The 19,335-nt window shown below is 32.6% G+C and overlaps 1 protein-coding gene across 5 annotated transcripts in view; it reads right to left on the bottom strand.

Annotated features, from left to right (window-relative positions):
- Atf7ip (activating transcription factor 7 interacting protein) overlaps positions 1–19,335 on the bottom strand; it is a 101,879-nt gene that overhangs the window by 72,075 nt on the left and 10,469 nt on the right. The window contains exon 1 of one of the 5 annotated variants that reach the window (XM_046435454.2): positions 12,433–12,961. The exons of the other annotated variants lie outside the window; for them this stretch is intronic. The gene's annotated coding sequence lies outside the window, so the exon portion shown is untranslated. Of the gene's footprint in view, positions 1–12,432; positions 12,962–19,335 lie in introns of those variants that run through there. 5 annotated transcript variants of the gene reach the window in all.

The raw sequence follows: 19,335 nt of genomic DNA, 5'->3' as shown, positions 1-19,335 counted from the left end.
GCGAGCACATTACCGCTTGAGCAACATCCCCAGCCCACTACTGAATCTTCATATGAAAATATATTTGTATAATTTGTATTTGAATGATTAAGCTCCTCCTATTTTTTCTCTTCCATGTTAGTACTAAGAAAGGGCAGCAGTGACATTTATGACTGTGGTTAGAAAGTGACAGAGACACTAAACCCCAGAGGAGATAAGGAAGTCATCTTTCAAAAGAAATTACAGAGCTGGGGGTATAACTCAATGATAGAATGTTTGCCTAGCATGCATAGGGCCCAAGATTCAATCCCTAGCACCTGTAATTTTTTTTTTTAAATAAACAAAAAGACAAACTATCCCATGTGGAGCAAGTAACACTTCCCCAACCTTTACAGTCACCTGAGTAATCAAGCATCTACCCAAAGTAAACAGGAAATACAGAGAGAGAATAAAAAATGTAAAGACCAGGAGCCAAACCTTACAAAACCAACAAACTAACAAAAATCTAGCTAATCAATAACAGAATCAACACAATAAACTTTAAAATAGTATATCAAAACATCCTCAGGGTATATAAGATGTTACTTAATTCATAAGAACAAGCAATAGGAAATCAATCTGAAACCTCAGAAATTCAAAATACAAGCTGCATGAACATAGCTGAAGTGACCTTGTTGATTAATACAAGATGATCAACTAGGAAAAGAAAAAGTAAAGAAAAACAATAAAGCTAAGATATACTGGGGGAAGTGCATTCAGAAGCAACAATTTTCAATGAAGATTTTTAAAAAACAAAAAGGTGGAAAGAAAGAAAATAAGAAAAAATTCATAGAGCTGAATGTACACATTTTTCAATAACTAAGGCCTACTAAATACCAAAAGACTAAATTAAAACAAGATAAAATTTTTAATATCTACACATTTGTGATAAGATTTCAGAAAACCAAGTGAGAAATATTAAAAATTTAGAGTAATAAAAAAAAAATCACTGAACAAAGAAATAAAAATTAAACTGACATCAGACTTGTCATCATCAATACTAATATTGAAAGAAACAATACCCTCAAAGTTCAGGGTAAAAGTTATTTTCATCCTGGAATTCTTTACCGCCAGGCAAAGTATCAATCAGTAGAGACAGAAATAAAGATATTACTTCTAAGCAAGGAAATGAGAAAACAGCTGGGCCTGGTAGCACACACCTATAATCCCAGCAGCTCTGGATGCTGAGGCAGGAGGATCACAAGTTCAAAAGCCAGACTCTGTTACTTAGCAAGGCCCTAAGCAACTCACAGAGACCCTGTCTCAAAATAAAATATAAAAAGGACTAGAGATGTGGTTCAGTAGTTAATTGTCTCTGGTTCATTACAGGTACAAGACAGCAACAGATCCTTAAAAAAAGAAAAAACTCAGATGAGAAAATCAGCAGTGCTCAAAAAATGGGCAACTTGAAATAACTGAGGATTCATCACCTTAAAAATAAATATTCTGAACTAAAATCATAGATAATTACAACATGGGAGCTAGCAGATTTAGGGGTTGCAGAATATGGCAGAAATAAAAAAATCACACATTTCTAGTGACATGATAAAAGACATGTCACTAGAAATGTGTATTTTTGATGTACCTAAATAACATCATTTCAAATCATGTAAAGCAGAAACAGTTCTAAAAGTTCAGAAAGAAACTAATAAATCCACAAGCAGAGTTATACATACCTCTTTCTAAAATCTACAAATGAACAAAATAAAAGCAATAAGAATGCATTTCCTAATTAACATGTTAGAATACCCAATAAACCCAAATATAAACTTCTCACAAATACATCCAATAAATATCAATATTGATCCTGCATGTAGTAACAAGGAAATCTTAATAAATTCAAAGGCAAATGAAACAAATCACACAAGGCCATATTCTTTGGCTAAAATATAATAAAGTTAGATATACTAACAAGATGAGAGGGAAATTTTCTCCTTATAAATTAAAAAAAAAAATAGAGGAAATCAGTGGAAAAATAAATCACTAGCAATATAACCTAAGAAACTCAACTAAAATGATATTCATATGAAGACTGACAGTCATATTTTCATATGCTAATTAAAAACCCGCCAACTCAAAACCACTAGTCAAGGCAGAAAGATATAATACCAAAGCAAGGATTTAAAATAAAAGCAAAATTATGATAGAAAAACTCAAAAAACTAGTCAGTAGCCAATGAAACCAATGCCAGTTCTTTGAAAAGACTACTTTAAAGGGGTAAATATAGCAAAGAAGATCCAGAGAAAGCATAATGAACATAATAAACAATACTAGAAATCATGAAAGAAACCAGGAGTGGTGTTGCAAACCCATAATCCCAGTGTTGTGGAAGCTGAAGCAGGAGGACTGCAAGTTTGAGGCCAGGCTCAGCAACTTAAGAGACACTGTCTCAAAGAGAATTTTTTAAAAGAGACATAAAGACAACTACTTGGCTTAAATATTCAAATATAAAAGACTAAGGAGTTTTTAACTTACTGTACAAAAAAATTCAACAGCACAAGTGGCTGCCAAAAATACTACTACAAAGTTAAAATTGCAGAATAGAAGTATACAGTCAAGGAGAAGGGGGAGGGGGACATTTTTCGAGTATTGTTTGGATCAGAGAGACTTTTAATAATTGAAAGTAAACAAGAGGATGATCATTCATCAAGAATGATCCTGAACAACATGTTTGAAGAACAGTTGGAATAAGAGAAGGATATTTAGCATAGAAAACACAAGGAAATTTTCATGATTTCAGAGGTAGACAGAGACAGAAAGCAGATGGGCATTGGGAGTGAAGGCAAAAAGCAACTTTGTCTCAAAAATGTTAATTTGTCAGATGTCCAAGAAAAAGAAGGAATTGCCTTTTGAATCAAAGATGCTTCCTTCATGTCATTAAAAATGCTAAAGCCAATAACTAGATAACTTACCTGTCAGAAATATTAAACAGTAGATTTCTGTGCAAAATGTAATTCTGGTTCATTTTACTTCAAAGATTTTGTGATTCTACATTGCTTGCTACATGAATTTAATTGCCTAAGAGGAACACAAGAAGTAAAAACTCATACTTTTATCCCCCAGATTTTGGATTGCTTACACTCAATTTGAATACTACCAAAAATTATAGCACTCTTATTCTCATGACTTTTATCTTTTCTTCCATGCTTCCTTTTAGGTTTGTCTATTCAGAATACTCCTAGAGCCTATTCCCCTTATTTTTCTTTGCTTATGAGCCCCTACTATAACAGCATTCAATAAATGCCTCTATTTTCATCTAACAATTCCCCTTTTCTATTTCTCTCTAAAAACAAAAAAAGGCAGTCCATCTCAAACACCTTCCCAGACCAACATTCTTCCAAATTATGGTTCTAGAGAAGTTTGAAAACATTTCCCAACTGTTTCAGATGTGCGATGTCCTCCACACCAAGAGAATGACCTTCCCATCCAATCTAAACACAGTAATCAAAATGGGTATCTTTCTGTTATCATTTTGTCAATCATAATGAAATTGTTTATTAAGATGAAACACACACACCAAAAAAAACCCATAAATTTCTATGTTTTTTTAAAACCTTTAATAGACTACATATTTTTTTTTTTTTAAGTCTAGGCAAAATTGTCAAAAGGCAACAGGTTCATGCCCCTGGAACATGTGACTTCCTATCATAGCAGACCTCTAGATTTAAGTGCACTACCACACAGTAGTAAATGACCAGTTACCTTTCAGAAGCTAGAGAAATAAAGTCCCACCTAAAACTAACATTAATTTAAGATTTTAGAAAGAGCCTGTTGTTTAACTTCTAGAGAGGAGGCAAAGAGTAGACAGAACTGCTTAATATAATTCCTTTCTTCCACTTCTCTAAACTAACCTCATTTCCGCTTTCCACTTTATCCTTACGCCCATTCCCCCCAAATAATTATATCAGTAATATTTTATCTGTAGCCATACTAATGTTAACAGACATACATATTTACATTTCTTGATAAAAATATACCTTCATATCTTTATAGTAATGGCAACATAGTCTTTGTTTTATATAGTTAATTTAAAATAGGATTTCGTTTTTCTGTATACAATACTTAAGGCAAACCAAAAACAAAAACAAACACCTGTGTACTCTTTACCCAGCTTAAGAATAAAATATTTGATTCGATGGAATTTCTAATTAATACTATTATTTTAGTTTTAGATTCTTACATTCACTTTGTTAAAACTGTGATAAATTTAAATATATGGAAGTGGAATAAAGGTCAAACTGAAGAACTTGTTATATTTTTATAAATACATATTATCTAATGCATGTCAATGAGCCAAATGTGAAAGCATAAGCAGCCTTATTTGTAAGGGTAAATTCCAAGTGGTAAATTTACACTAAAACTCTAAGTAATGTTACAAAATGTCATCTCTCTGCATGTGCCAGTTGGTGTCAGTGCAACTGAGAACATAGTAACAGACTATAATAAAAAGAGATCTAAAACTGATTTATATGTAATATGAACATACTGTATATAAGAGTAATGTTCATATGTGAAACCCACTGTTAGTTCATTTCAATTCAAATTGAAATGAGAAAATTTTGAAGAGGAAAATAACATTTTTTAAAGACCAAATCCAAATTTGACACTCAAAATTTCCTGAAATATTAACATTAAACAATCTACCAACCCTGTTACTACTAAAACTAAAAACAAACAAAATCCTTCCCAATGGTGAGAGAAAGATGCAAGCTTGGGGGAGGAAGATTAGGGGAATGTCACAGAAAAAGGACCTGAATCTCTTACCTGTGGGCAGCTTGATACTGGGAAAAGAACTTCCTCTTCTGTAAATCACTGCTACTTAGTTCATTTGTATTAATATTAAAATCTAATGCAGACTTCTAGGTCAGTCTTGTTGAGTCTAAATTTTCTTGTTTGATTCATATTCATGAAAAAACAGGAATACAGTAGGTTGGCTACATATTAAAATTCCTTTCAAATAGTGGTTCACATCTGTTATGTAGTTTGTGCAGCAAACATCCCATTAACCACAAAAGCCAAAAACGTCATTCAACATGTCAATGAAGCTCACAGAACAAACAAAGTATATCTTCAAAATGACTATTTCAAGTGAAAATGCCCAGAATCAGAATTCTTTGTACTGCTTTCTATGCTGTCAACTATTGGGTCTGCAGCAACTGTGTGCAGTTAAGTACCTCCCACATATTACCCAATAGTATCAATAGGCATAAACCTATAAAAGCAGAACTAAAAGCTTAAAAGGCTTATACCTTCTCACTACTTCACATATTTACTGTCAATTGTGAAGGTCTCACTCTGTTATTCTAATGCATCAACTCTGTTCTTCCAGTGCAAAAGGCTAAATTCTTATACATTCCAAACAGAAAATCCATGACACATATTATTTGCTGCCCTAGCACAGCCAGACTGCAGTTACAGCTAGCTGGCGCCAGTAAGAACAATTTACATAAAGCAGTCCTCATTTTAAGCCCAAACTAAAGGAGAGTACTGCTGTGTAAACCCTCCCCATTTGTTCCCCAACAGGCCCTAACTGGTTCTAGAATATATCTGGCATCTATTTACTAATATAATTCAAATCCAGGTAATAAAAGAACACCAACTTACATTTTTTATATAACTGAAATTACATCCCCATCACATGAAAAATATTTTAACCCCCCCAGATACTAAAAAGCCTTAGCTTACCAAAGCTAAGTAACCAGACTACTAATTACTTAAAATTCAATGGTTGCTATTTTTAACAATCATTGAAAGTATAAGTTACAATTTACATTACCAAAAATGTATCCTTGTTCCACACTCCACAACCACTTTTCAAATCTCATTAATTTATCAATTAAATAGTAAATATCATTTAATAATTTGCTATAAGAACCATATTGTATAATGGTGCCCAAACACATCTTCAGGTACCACTGTTATGATGTTAAATAATCCAACACATTTGCCACTAATTAATATTATTAAAGCATGTGCTCAGTATAAAAACCCAGGCATGTCAAATACAAATATCCTCATAAGAACATATTTTGCAGGGCCACATTTTTTTAAAAAACTGTTATCACTGATGTACCATTTTTACTGCCCAGATTTAACCGGACAAGAGTTGAGTTATTACCTATGGAGATCCTTTGTTGAAAAAAAAAAAAATGTATAGTTACTTTATGATTTACTATTATGTAATTTTATATCTCCACTTCTATTTTTCAACTTATTTTGTTAAGAGTATAGATACCTTAAAGTTTACTTTCAAATAACAATCCAGAAACTAGTTTAGTGGCACATCTGAAAGGATAATAAAATGAAAAATTACTTAAAATGCTACTTAGGGGTTATCCAAAATATTTTATTATTTTAATCTTATTTTTAGCTGTCTTAAAACACACTTAAGTTACCCATACTGCATAATAAACATAATGAGGTAAATTTCCTATAATAATCATATGACCTAGGTAATCTACAAATAAGAAATGATTTCCTAAAACAACTATATTCTCTTCTCAGAATCTGTACCCCACCAGCAGCAGATTTAGTGATGTAAACATACGATGATATAATTTCATATGGTATAAATCATACAATTAATACTTGGTGGGCAGTAAGGTAATATAACAAGAGCTAAGTACCATATATTGATCATAAAACCTCAGAGTTGGAAAAGATCTTAGAAATTATCTAGGTACTATATTCCTTCCTAGTTTTTGAAGTATTGTAGTATTGCTTCCTAGTTTTAATTTTTTAGATGCTTCCTCTTTTTTTCTACTTGTATATGCATCCAACTTTTGAGCAGAAGTACTTAAAATTCAAAAGTCCTGAAATCATTTTTTCAGAATAAAATACAATAAATAACAAGCATTTAAACATTATTTTTAAAGTCAAATACACTAATTACCTGACGTGAATTAATTAATCAAAAGAAGCAAAATCTCTGCAAACTGCTTATAAAAGCATCAAAAATAGAAGTTGTTGATCTAGCTCACAGCTTCTCAAATTAATAACTGCAAAGGACTGGTATCTTCCAATTCATAACAGACCAATGTTTTATAAAATAAAATCAAAATGAGTTATTTGAAAAATAAAATTAAAAAGGCAAAAATATGAGCCTATATTTTATTATTGTTTGACCCAACTGACATAAAATTAGTTATCATATTTGATATTAAAATTCAATTTCCACTCATATGTCAAGGAAGCCCAGAAACAAACAATTCTTGAACTAAGTACAGACCACATTCACAATCCCTCAGTATTTCTCACCTTGTCCAGTATTTTCTGTGTCTTCCCCACTCCTCCCCCAAAATGTTTTGGATATAACGGCAGGAATCTTGTATACCAAGCATCAAGACAATTTGTTGAGTCACTTGATCACAATTCACTTTGTTTTTACAAAACTCTACCATGATGCCTTATCCCAAATAAGAATTCTTGTTTTGTCCCATTTAGGCTCTTTAAAAGTCTACACTGTGAGATTTTAAACACCTTGATCTCTAGCATTTTTACTATAAATCAGCCACACTCTTAACAAAGTCCTCACCTCTAAAGATCTTTTTCTAAAGTACCTAGTAACTCAGACTTCACCCTAAATCCATTCTTCCTAAAATAATGATTGGGAAAATAAAATTCTGTGCTAAAGGTAACCCTGTGAAACAAAAACAACCAATATTTAACTCACGCTTATTTTGTGTCAGACTCTGCACCAGGTGCTTTACATTTGTTATCCTCATTTAAATCCCAATATAAACTCTGTATGATAAAATTATTCCCATTTTAAAAATAAGAAAAACCGAGATTCTGAAAATAAGAAACTTGCCTCATCCCATAAAAATACCAGACATATGGAACACATACTACAAATAGGTATGGAATCTAAGCAGTATGTACACATTTTTCATTTAATCTTTAACTATCCAATGGAAGCACATGGATTCACTCTGAATCTAACTGTTGAGTTGGTGTAGAAAGAGGTTAAGTAATCTATCCCAAACTATACAATTAATAGCAGCACCAGACCAGGAATAATCTTTCTAGACTTCTATATTAATGCTATCCACCACACATGCCTCAGTTCCTTCTATATCCAGCAAAGGAAAGCACCAGTCAGATATAAGATTTCTACTGGCAGCTGAATCCAGCTTATTTCAGAAAGGAAAAACAGACACCCTCAGACAAATGCAGAAGTAACTCCTCAGACATCTTGGTGGTGTTAAACTCCCTCTTTCATTGCCTAGATTCACCAGGCAATACTGTTTGCACCATTTCCATATGCATATGTTCATGACTAATAACAGACTGCCACAAATCACCATCAGAGGATACTTGGTGAAAGTTCTAAAATGAACGTTTAAAAAAAAAAAACTCTTATTTGAATATATGTTAGTGTCTTTCTTCCCAAATCACTCTATTTTGGGAGTGTGAGTAGTAGCAAAGCAGGGATTCCACATTTCCTATGCAGTTAACCATATTTTCAATTTTTATGAAAGTTTTACCTTTAAATGCAAAGCTATTTTTCAAAAAGGAATAATGTTTTGTTTTGTTTTGTTTTTAGCACTTGCTTAGCATTACCAACATCCTGGTATTTTACGAATGTTAAAAAGTTGGCTTTCACTCTGGAAAAGACAGAATTCAAATTTAAGACCAAGATTATAAACTATCATCTTTTGTGCAACAAAGATAATCTTCACAGTGTTGACGTGGTTTATCACGTGGTTTATCTAGTTAAGAAACATCCTACTAGGAAACATTTGCAATTAAGAAAATTTTCTTAACCCTTACTCATTATTTTGTCTAAATTTCTTAGCTCAATCAGTTGGGGAGGAGGCACAAAAAAACACCTTTTATAAAATGTTATTTTATTGACCTAATTCAAAAAACTGCATATCTAAAAGACAGTTTAACTTTTTCTTATTTGGTATCATTATTAAGAACACCAAGCTGATAGACAGTGATGTCTCTAATACAGTGATAATCCACACACATTAAGACCTCAGACAATCTGTTTCTAATGAGCATTCTTTAATCCCTTCATTTTCAACTGATTGTCACTTTTTGTGGATATTCTTCATCTGGTCCCATTGTACTCAATATAAAAATTATAACAAAGTGAAAAGTTAACAAATGTGCCCTATCTTCTAGAGAATGAACTAATTTTTACTTGTGCTAGAACTCTCCTACAAGTTTACTTTGTTCCACATTAGATATATTTTAGAAAGTTAAGGCTGCCAATACTTACTTCATTAAATAAACAGTATGGGGATTTAAGATAACCAACCTACAGAGACCTGGTAAGTAATGTGAATCAGCTAAAAAGGACTATATGTGAGCAAGAATATGAAGGAGACAGTATCTACTCAAGTTAGATTACTGTTCTTAAACAGAAATGCATGCCTAACATTGACCTATCTTTTCAAAAAGTGAGACATCTTGATTTTCTTCTGAAATCTAACTTTAAATGTCAACAACTGGAAAAACACAGGAATGGCTAAAAGACAAAAAATAAATAAATAAGTCTGGTGGCTGCCAGTTTGTGTTCACTGAAAGAGAATGTTATTGTTCTTAAAAGGACTCTTATTTATACTGAAACAGGAAAAACTAGGCCCTGAGTTCAAGTCATCTTTTCAGAGAATTCATTTTCTTACACTATGTTTGGAGGATTCACCCAGACCAGAACTGAAACATTGCTCCTACTACTCTTAATTCTATAATGCCAACTTTTTATATTGGTTTTACTTAATAAATATATGTCATTACCCACGCACAGCAAAAGATGGCTGGCTAATTTATTTAACAGAGTAGTACAAACATAAATATATAACACTACAAAGTGGACATACTGAATGTTAGCTAGCAACTTCTCACTTCTGAGCATGAGTTATATGAAAATTTTCCACACTTTTTCAAAATACTTCGATCTAGTGACGCTTGATAAAGTAAAGGACATCTGAGCAACAAACTGAAAGCATGCAAAACTTACTGGCAAAATGAGAATGTCTGATATACATAGATTATTTCATGGTACTATTTAGAAATATGCAAACTGATTCTCAGCATATGGTTGCCAAACAGGAATTTTTACCCATTTTGTAGATGAGGAAACAAGAATCAGAAAATGGAATGAGCTGGTCAATATCAGAAACCAGTAGTCAAAACGTGATTCAAATTCAGATTTGAACTCTTGGTTAATGTGCTTTCCAACACTCCCACATTTCCCTTAAAAAATTATGTTAATGAAATGGCTTATAAAAAGAAGATAAACAAACGGGACAAAAAAAAAGGTGACAATAAACAATCCCAATTATCCAGCTCTCAGATATGTTATGCCCTCAATTGTCCAACATAATAACTAACCTGTAATTAAGCATAGAAAATTTGAAAACTGCCCCCACCCCAAAGTAATCACAGTGAAATATAGTTTATATTTATAGTTGCAAAAATACAACACAGCAGTGAAAGCATTAGCAATAATACCCTATGTAACCACAGAGTGCTAGTGTTTCCCCAAGTACAAGTAATAATCTTATGAAAGGTGGGAGCAAATTTTATAGTCAGCAATAGAAGGCAAAAGAAGTGGATCACTAAAATTTCCCTATGTCCCATTCTGAAAACCAACATAAATTGCTCCGTAATTTTAGCCTAGTCAGGGTTTCTCCAGCATTAGAGAATACCAAACCAAGAAGGTCACTTGCATTATGTAATTTTTAAAATATACATATTTTAAATACTAAAATGTATATTTCCTTCCCTCCACCTCTGCAACTAAGACAGTAAGCTATTCATACTATAAGCATGAAAATGAAAGTGATTAAGGTCACAGAGTATTTATGTTTCAAACACACTACAGGGCATGACTTTACTGAAAGAATGAACAGGCTACCTTACATATATTGAATTTTTTATTCTTAGTTTTCTCTAACTAACAATTAAAAAAACTAACAAGTAACAATAAAAAAAAAAAACAAGTTTGTGATAAGGCAGCAACCTTAACCTATTAAGTATTATAAATATAGTCTTATAGTCTACCTTCATGAAAATCAAAACAGAACATAGATACAGTCTGATTTCAAACTGAATTTCCACAGTGAATTACTAATAAATGAGTTAAATGGAACTATCAATGTTATAATTATCATATATGATCTAATTTGAAGCATTTTCATAAACTGTGTAACTATCTTCATTTTATTAAATATACGTATGATGTTATAAATTTATTCAATAAAAGAAAAGTACAACAAGAAAATATCACATTAACCCTTTTTTATTTATTGGGGTCCTCTGTAAGAACTTAATTTGCAAAATGTTGTTTTTAGAAAGTTGCTCTATCTTGAAAGTTCAGACTTACTGTTCTATGTCATATTAGTCAGGGATATATTCATAATAATCCACTGACAATGTCACAGGAGAATACTATACTATTTGAATTAACAGAAAAAATCTAGTAAATACTGTGATTTAAGCACTGCTTAAAGTATAAATGTTCTGCTATATGAAATATTACATGAATAAGAATTTCGTTCTCCCACCTTTTTGGGTAACCACAGAGCCTTGGAGTAAGTATCTCAATAAACGGTTCTACTTCAGAACAATACTGAGAATGCTTTCTGAAACTTCTGAAACCACATTTACAAAATTACTGAATTAGAGTACTTTTAAATAGGCATAATATCATCAGTTAATTAAAACAATTATTTACTCCAGCTATAATGGCATTAAAATACACTACACATAAAGTAAAAAGGTATCCAGGCTTAGATGTAACCTTATTCCTAAATTCTAAATCTGAATCTAAATGTCAATTAAATTAAAAAGTACTATGAAGAAAAAAGTGAAGCACTATTAAGAATGTGAAGAGAGTTGGATCTCAGAGGAGACAGTATGATAAGAAAGATTTGGGACCCATAATGAAGTTTTTTCAAAAAGATTTAAGAGTATTAAAATATTTTTCTAAGATTTATATAGAGAATAACCATTCTTCCTGAAAGCTTCCAAGCAATAACCCCCACATACACAGGGGAAAAAAAAAAAAGAGCAGAAAAGTTACACCCTTTGCATGGTTTATTTAGACTTCTGTTTTTTAAAAACCTGTTCAGATAATATATTGTTTCAATTTCTACAAATAAATATCAAACTAACCAAAATATCCAATATAGGAGAATTAAGTTAATCAGGCCAAAAAAGCACTACTATGGTAATTAAATGTTCTGACAATGACAGAATATAAAAATTGTAGGAAATTACAGGAATTTAACCTTTGACCTCACCATCCTATGTAATGTTTCCATAATATAGGCTTATAGTTCTAGTAAACATTTCAACTTTTTAGCAAGCAAGCTATAAGTTTGCCTTCCTATATAAATTCATTTAAATTCAAATGATTTTTAATTAGATTGTTTAAAGAAAAGAGTAATTGGTTCTTACCTCTGGTCCTGATGTATGTGACAAGTCTCCTCACTAACATACTTGCTGCCTAAGCAGCTACAAAGACTAGGTTAGCAGCCATTTTGAGACAGCTGCACAGTCTCAGTTGCACAAAAGTGTAATTAAGATGGCTGCAATGTGCACTCAAGAACTCACAGTGAAAACCCAGCTATGTATCAAAGCCCCTCCCACTTTGTCAGTCTGAAGGAAACTGAACACACACAACAGGCAATGCATATACTGCAACAAACAATGCAGCTACTCAGGACACAGAAAAAGAAAACAGAGGCAGCAAGCCAGGTTTGTAACATACTGTCTGTGAATCCGGGCTTGCAACACAGACTTTGTGCACATCCAGATCCCAAACAACCTGAAGTCCATGCCACATATTAGCAGTTACAGAGATAGAGCCAAATCACACAGAGCAAACATCAGGGAATTCGCCTGAAAGAAAGCCTCCATTTCAGTCCAGAAAGAAAAAAAAAAGTCAAACCCTGCTCAAGGCCCCCCACCTTTAAAAAAAAAAAAATCTTTTATGTTCTTTAATCATAAAGAGTTTCAATTTTATAATTTCTGAAAAATCAAGTTCTTTAAACCCTAATAATCATTTGATCAAGTTAATTTCAATTTATAGAAAGCAAATTAAAAAGATTTCTCCCCAGAATCTAAAGCCTCAAGTGCTCAAATCCAGCAGAATGGCTAGATCTTACGATCAAATTTTTGAAATCTTGTCAATAGAGTCTTTAGAACTAAGATGGAAACAAAAGTTTACTTTGAATAATGTACCATAAGAATAAAAATGTCTTCTCTTTGGTAGTCTAGATGATCATAAATACATCCCCAGGTTAAGTGTTTGGTCCCAAGGCAAATTATATTTCATGCCCTGCCACAGACCTCCCAACATTTTAATGCTAGGGAAAAACAAACAGAACATAGACACTAAGAAGAAAAAACAGGGGGCACAAAAGGGTAAAAGCCAGTCTGAATGTGAGAACATTAACAGGCAAATTTAAAAGCGACCTCAAAATTGTGACTTGGCAGTAACATAGCCATCAAGAAAAGGCCAAATTCACTGAAAAGAACCTGTTTGTTTGACGGTTCCCATTAGCTATGGAATCCACATTTTCCTTCATTCTTCCTTGGTCTATCTTCCTGAAATTTAGCCATCCTGTGTTATTTTATACATCATTAAATGCATACATCACTAAAACTTTCTAAGAATATAGTAAGAGTGGTAGGAATATAGTAAAAAGGAGACTGGCCCCATGAAATGATAAATCATTCAAACTCAGTGAGAGGCACATTATTCCACTCTATTTCTGTATTTGGAAGCTTCCATAATAAAAGGGTTTTTTGTTGTTGTTATTTTGTTTTTAAAAATAACTCAGTTTTAGGGCTGGGGATATAGCACTGTCCTAGCATGCACAAGGCCTTGGGTTTGAAGGATCCCCAATATCTTTCCCCCCACAAAAAAAAAAAAGAAAAAGAAAGAAACCAAATAAATCACTAAGCTTTAAAAAGTCTTTATTCATTTTCCATGAGGCAAACTGGATAATAAATGTAAGAACTATTTTAAGGACCATATCGGGGAAAAAAGTTATACTTGATATAAGCCAAATTAATTCTTCAAAAATATGACTGATTCTCTGAGGATAGCTTAAGCAAAATCTATTCACTAAAAGTAAATGTTGATAAAAGGGGAAAGATTTGAACAGATAAATATTACTGTAGCATTGGAATATAAATTTAATTGAGGGGCAGGACTGTTATAAACTCCCAAAATATTTAGAGATATATGATGAACACATTTTATAAACACTATGTCAATTCTCATACCAATCTTAACAGGTTTAATCACCAATTAGTGGTAGCAGAAACATGCTATGAGACTAGCTTCAAAAAACAACTAAAAGCTGAAATATAATACAGACTACACTCAGACCCAACCCAGAGTTATCTACCTGGTCATATGTTGGTTCTGTTTCTGTCTTATGGTAACAAGAAGAGAAAATGGTAGGCTGCTATTCAGGTGACTGGTGCCAGTGCCAACACTTTTCACACTCTGTTCCAAAGAAAACTATCCTAGTTCACCTAGTAAATCCTATTAATGATTCAACCTAAATTATCACTAACATTCCTCTTCTTATTCCTTACTATGCCCACTCCACAAACCAGGTTCTCTCACACTTAACACATTAAAATTACTTACATCTTTCTTTAAGAACAGAAATCATATCTTTATCCAATCTCTGGTCACAGTGTGAAAGAGTATTTGCTCAATAGGTGGAAAATTGAAATTAATTCACAGTGCTTTTGTTTCTACCACAAAAATCTCAGAAATTTCTACATTTTAAAAAAATTTTTGTTGTTGTTGTAAATGGATACAACACCTTTATTTTACTTATTTTTTAGTGGTGCTAAGGATCGAACTCAGTGCCTCACATGTGCTAGGCAAGCACTATACCGCTGAGCTATAAACCCAGTCCTACATTTTTAAGAATCTTCATTTTTAGAGTCTGTGTTCTTATATTTATATAGTAGTCAAATAAGTTTTTAGTCATGATATAAAAGCCTCCATACTACAGAATCCAAAATACCTTTTGTAGAGCACTTTTCAGTTTTTAGTGTTTTTATAGGCACTACACTGGAGCACCTATGTGCATAAAATAGTTAATCTCTGAAGAGTCTATGGAATACTATAAAAATATAATTACCTACTTTTAAACTTTACTATTTATAAACAGCACACACCTTGATCATATAATACCACAAATAATCTTTATCAGAAATTTTAGATTAGGACTATTGTTATAAGCCCAATCATTTCATTTGTAAAAACATACATATTTGGAAAAAAATTCTCATGTTAGGTAAACATTTCCAAGATTATCCAATGTTTTATCTCTTCCTAATTAAAAACTAGCATGTTTCACATTTCTTTTCCAAAAACCATGTTAAAGATTGAGTGCTACAATCTCTAATTTCTATATCCAAAGAATACTCATTTGCCAAGAGTACACATGTAGTAATGAGGAAAAAAGAAAACCGCAAGAAGGGAATTAATTCTAGTCAAGTACTACATTTTTTATATACCACACTAGAAAACTATACATATGCAAATTACTGAAAATTCCATAGAACCTAAAGAAAATTTCACTACATTTGATAGACATGCATTTGGTAAATACAAGTTTCATTTGTTTAGTTAGGACATCTACATGGATCATCTCATAGAAAATTTCAAAACTGCTGAACTTAGATATTTCACTCAACTTTTTAGTCTTCCACATTACATTATGCAATCAGCAAAGGAAGAAAGCCACTGAGAAAAGTGTGTAACATGGAGGGCAGACAAAAAAAATTTTAAATAAAATACACGAGAGGAAAAAAAAAACTTCAATAAACATTAATAGATAGAAAAAAAGTGTTGTACTCCAGTTAAGAACAGAGTACTATAGACAAGAAATAAAAAATAGAAATTGATAGAGAAACATGATAACAGAAATGAAAAACTCAACAGAACAACTACATCATAAAGTTGAAATGTGCCAGAACAAAAAGAGAAAAATAGGAGGAAAAAATAGAGTTGGAGGGTCCAAATCATCAAATTGGAATGACAGAATGGCAGAAGAAAAAACATTACCAATGAAATCACAAGAAAACATTTCAGGACCTGTGAAGTAGCTAAGAAAACATTTCAGGACCGATGAAGTAGCTCAGCAGAGCACTTGCTTACTGCAGGTGAGGCCCCCAGCAAACAAAAAAAGAAAGAAGGACACAAGGAAGGCAGAGACCAGTAAAGTCCAATAAATATCAGGAAATGGCAATAAATCCAAACTAGGGCATGCTACAATGAAATTTCAGAACACAAGAGGTAATTAATAAATTCTCAAGCTTCCACTAAAGGAGAGAAATCAGAAATAGTAGTAGATTGCAATTTCTTGATAGTGATAACAGACGCAAGAAAATGATGTAGCAGTGCCTTTAAAATTCTGAAGGAAATTTATTTCAACCTAATGTTCTATACCCAGCCAAACTATCAGTCAAGTATAACACATACAATGACATTTTTCAGACACACGTGTCTTAAAAACATACTTCCCATGTACCTTTCTCCAAATGCTATTAAAGAATATGAACCTTTTTCCCCCAAGAGGCAGAAAAAGTCAATAAAGACACATGGGTATGGAAAGCAACTGTCCTGCGAAAGCAGTAAAGGACATCCCAATTAAGGGTGAATAAAATTCTAAGATAATAGTTGTACACAAGACACAGAGAACAAAGAAGCTACACTGGAGCAATGAGAACAAATAAACACAATATTCTTGATGTTACTGTACCTGAAGGAAAAAATGTGTCTTCTAAGTAAACACTGAAAATTCTCAGTAAAGAACTATACTAAAAAGGTCTGGGAGTGTAGCTCAGTGATAGAGTGCTTGTTTAGCATGAATTAAGTCCTGGGCTTGACCTCAAAGTACATCGAAAAGAAAAAAAGAACTACATCAAACCATCATAACTAATTCATGATGCCAGCAGGCATTTTGGTATAAAGCTGGAGTTACCTTCATGAATAAATATCTGTAATAATTGCATCAAGGGAATAGGTCAGAATTTTCATGATTCTATTACACAGAGAAGAAAACTTTGTGTAAGCAGTTATTTAACCCAAGATCAACAAAACAAGAATTATCAAGTGCTAACTGAACTGATTTAACTGTAGTTAATAATTTTAATGGTCTTAAGAGAAAAATATATTCTTCTTAATCTAACCCACAATTTAAAATATACATTGTATAAACAGTAATTTAAGTTATATCTTAATCCATCACCCTCAGAATTCAAGGGGAAAAATATCCTGTGAAAGTTCCTAATATAGGTATTAAGTTAACCAGAAACATTTTAGAATGATTCTATAGAAAAATACTGAATATACTGATTAGCATTGTCTAGCAACTGCTTATAGCGATGATTAAATACTGATAAAGTATTTTTTTTTTTACTTTTTATGAATCAGTTTATAAAGTTTTAATGTTTTCCTCCCTACCAATATAAAATTCGGATAAATTAAATCTGTAACATGGCCACACTACAAACATTTAAAAACAAATCTCTTAAATTAGGTATAACAGAAACAAGAACTCCATCTCAAATGTAGAAATGATGCTTACTAAATCTTCACAGGAAATCAATTTAGTATTTCTTCTAGAATCTAAGCTTTAAAGGGAATAAACAATATCAGTTCCTTTCAAGACAGGAACATGTTAATATAAGAATATGTAAATACAAGAATCTTGGAGAACCATGATACCAGACTATCATAGTTACAGCAGATTAAAACTGAGATAAATTAGAAAACTCTTGGATCCTGATCAAGTGAAACAAGCTGATATATAATACTTTACAAAATATCCAGACAGAAGTTTACTCTGAAGTTATCACTGCATTTAGACCTATGTATATAATTAAATGATCAATAAAATACCAAAATAAAATTAGAAACCAACTAAGAAATTTATATGGCCAAATCTGTGCATTAAGGGCAGAAGCCTGATCCCAAGGGTGGCTATGGGAAAAATAATAATTTTGTTTGACTTCAATTTTATCTATCTCCAACCCTTTTTATTTTTTATTTTAAGTCAGGGTCTCACTACATTGCTTAGGGACTTACTGAGTTGCTGAGGCTGGCTTTGAACTTATGATCCCCCTGCCTCAGCATCCTAAGCCACTGAGATCACAAGTGTGCACCACTGCACCCGGCTCATTTTTAAGAGATGGAGGCTAGAGATGTAGCTCAGTGGTATACTTGCCTAACATGTTTGAGGCCCCAAGCTCAAGCCCCTACACTGAAAAAGCTTTTAATTAAAATAAGTGAGAAAGAGAGATAAGGTCTTACTATGTTGCACAGCTTGGTCCCCAATTCCTGGCTCAAGCAATCCTCCTGCCTCAGACGCCTAAGTAGTTGGGACTATGGGTGCTTGAGCTCTCTCCTCCAATTTGCCTCAGTTTTTTTTTTTTTTTCTCCTTTTGGTACCAGGGACTGAACCCAGAGGTACTTAGCCACATTCCCAGTCCTTTTTTATGTTTTCTTAGAGACAGGGTCTCATTGAGCTGCTTAGAGCCTCACTAAATTGCTGAGGCTGGCTTTGAACTATGATTCTCCTGCCTCAGCCTCCAGAGTCACCGGGATTACAGGCTTACGCCACAGCACCGGGCTCAATTTGCCTCAATTTTGATTGAACATGTCCAGCAAGTTCTATAACTGAAGTTGAAGAAAGGGAAGTATTCTGCACGCTGAGATTTTGGGACAGGGGCATATAGTTGTGTGGATCTAGTCCTCAAAATTAATGACTTCATCCCTAATTTTAGCAATGACAACCATCTGAAGAAATGTGACTAATCTTGCAGATCTAATTAATGTGAGAAAAAAAAAAAGGATGTTTTTTCACCATGAAGAGATTTGCTATAAATTTAGTGACCTTAGTAATCTTTGGGGTTTTTTTCTTTAAATTCTTGTTTCTTTTTTTATTTAATAAGTCAGTCCTAAAACAGGACTCCTTCACAAAACTGCCTAAATACTTAAACTCCTTACTAGAGGATGGTATTATCAAATCTGTTTTTCTAAACTAATTGTAAAAAATATTTAAAGCTTAGCTCTAAAAATTTTCTGTAAATCAGCCTGTACAGCAGGTCTCCCTGAACACAGCTGCCTCTTAAGAAATACTCATGAATGACTAATTGATCCAAAAAGAAACAAAGCAAGAAAAAAGGAATGTGTCAAGTACAAACGCTAAGCATTCTATACATGAAAGCTCATTTAATCCTCACAACATTACAAAGTAGAGTTAAACCCATTTTGATAAAGATTACTACGGGGAGATATTTATTCTTTCTACTTCACTATAT

The sequence above is a fragment of the Marmota monax genome, unplaced genomic scaffold (assembly GCF_021218885.2).
Source record: "Marmota monax isolate L192 unplaced genomic scaffold, Marmota_monax_Labrador192_F-V1.1 WCK01_AAM20220418_F8-fsc00012, whole genome shotgun sequence".
Classification (NCBI taxonomy): domain Eukaryota; kingdom Metazoa; phylum Chordata; class Mammalia; order Rodentia; family Sciuridae; genus Marmota; species Marmota monax.
Note: the sequence above shows the minus strand (reverse complement) of the source record. Positions and strands in the feature narration are given on the sequence as shown.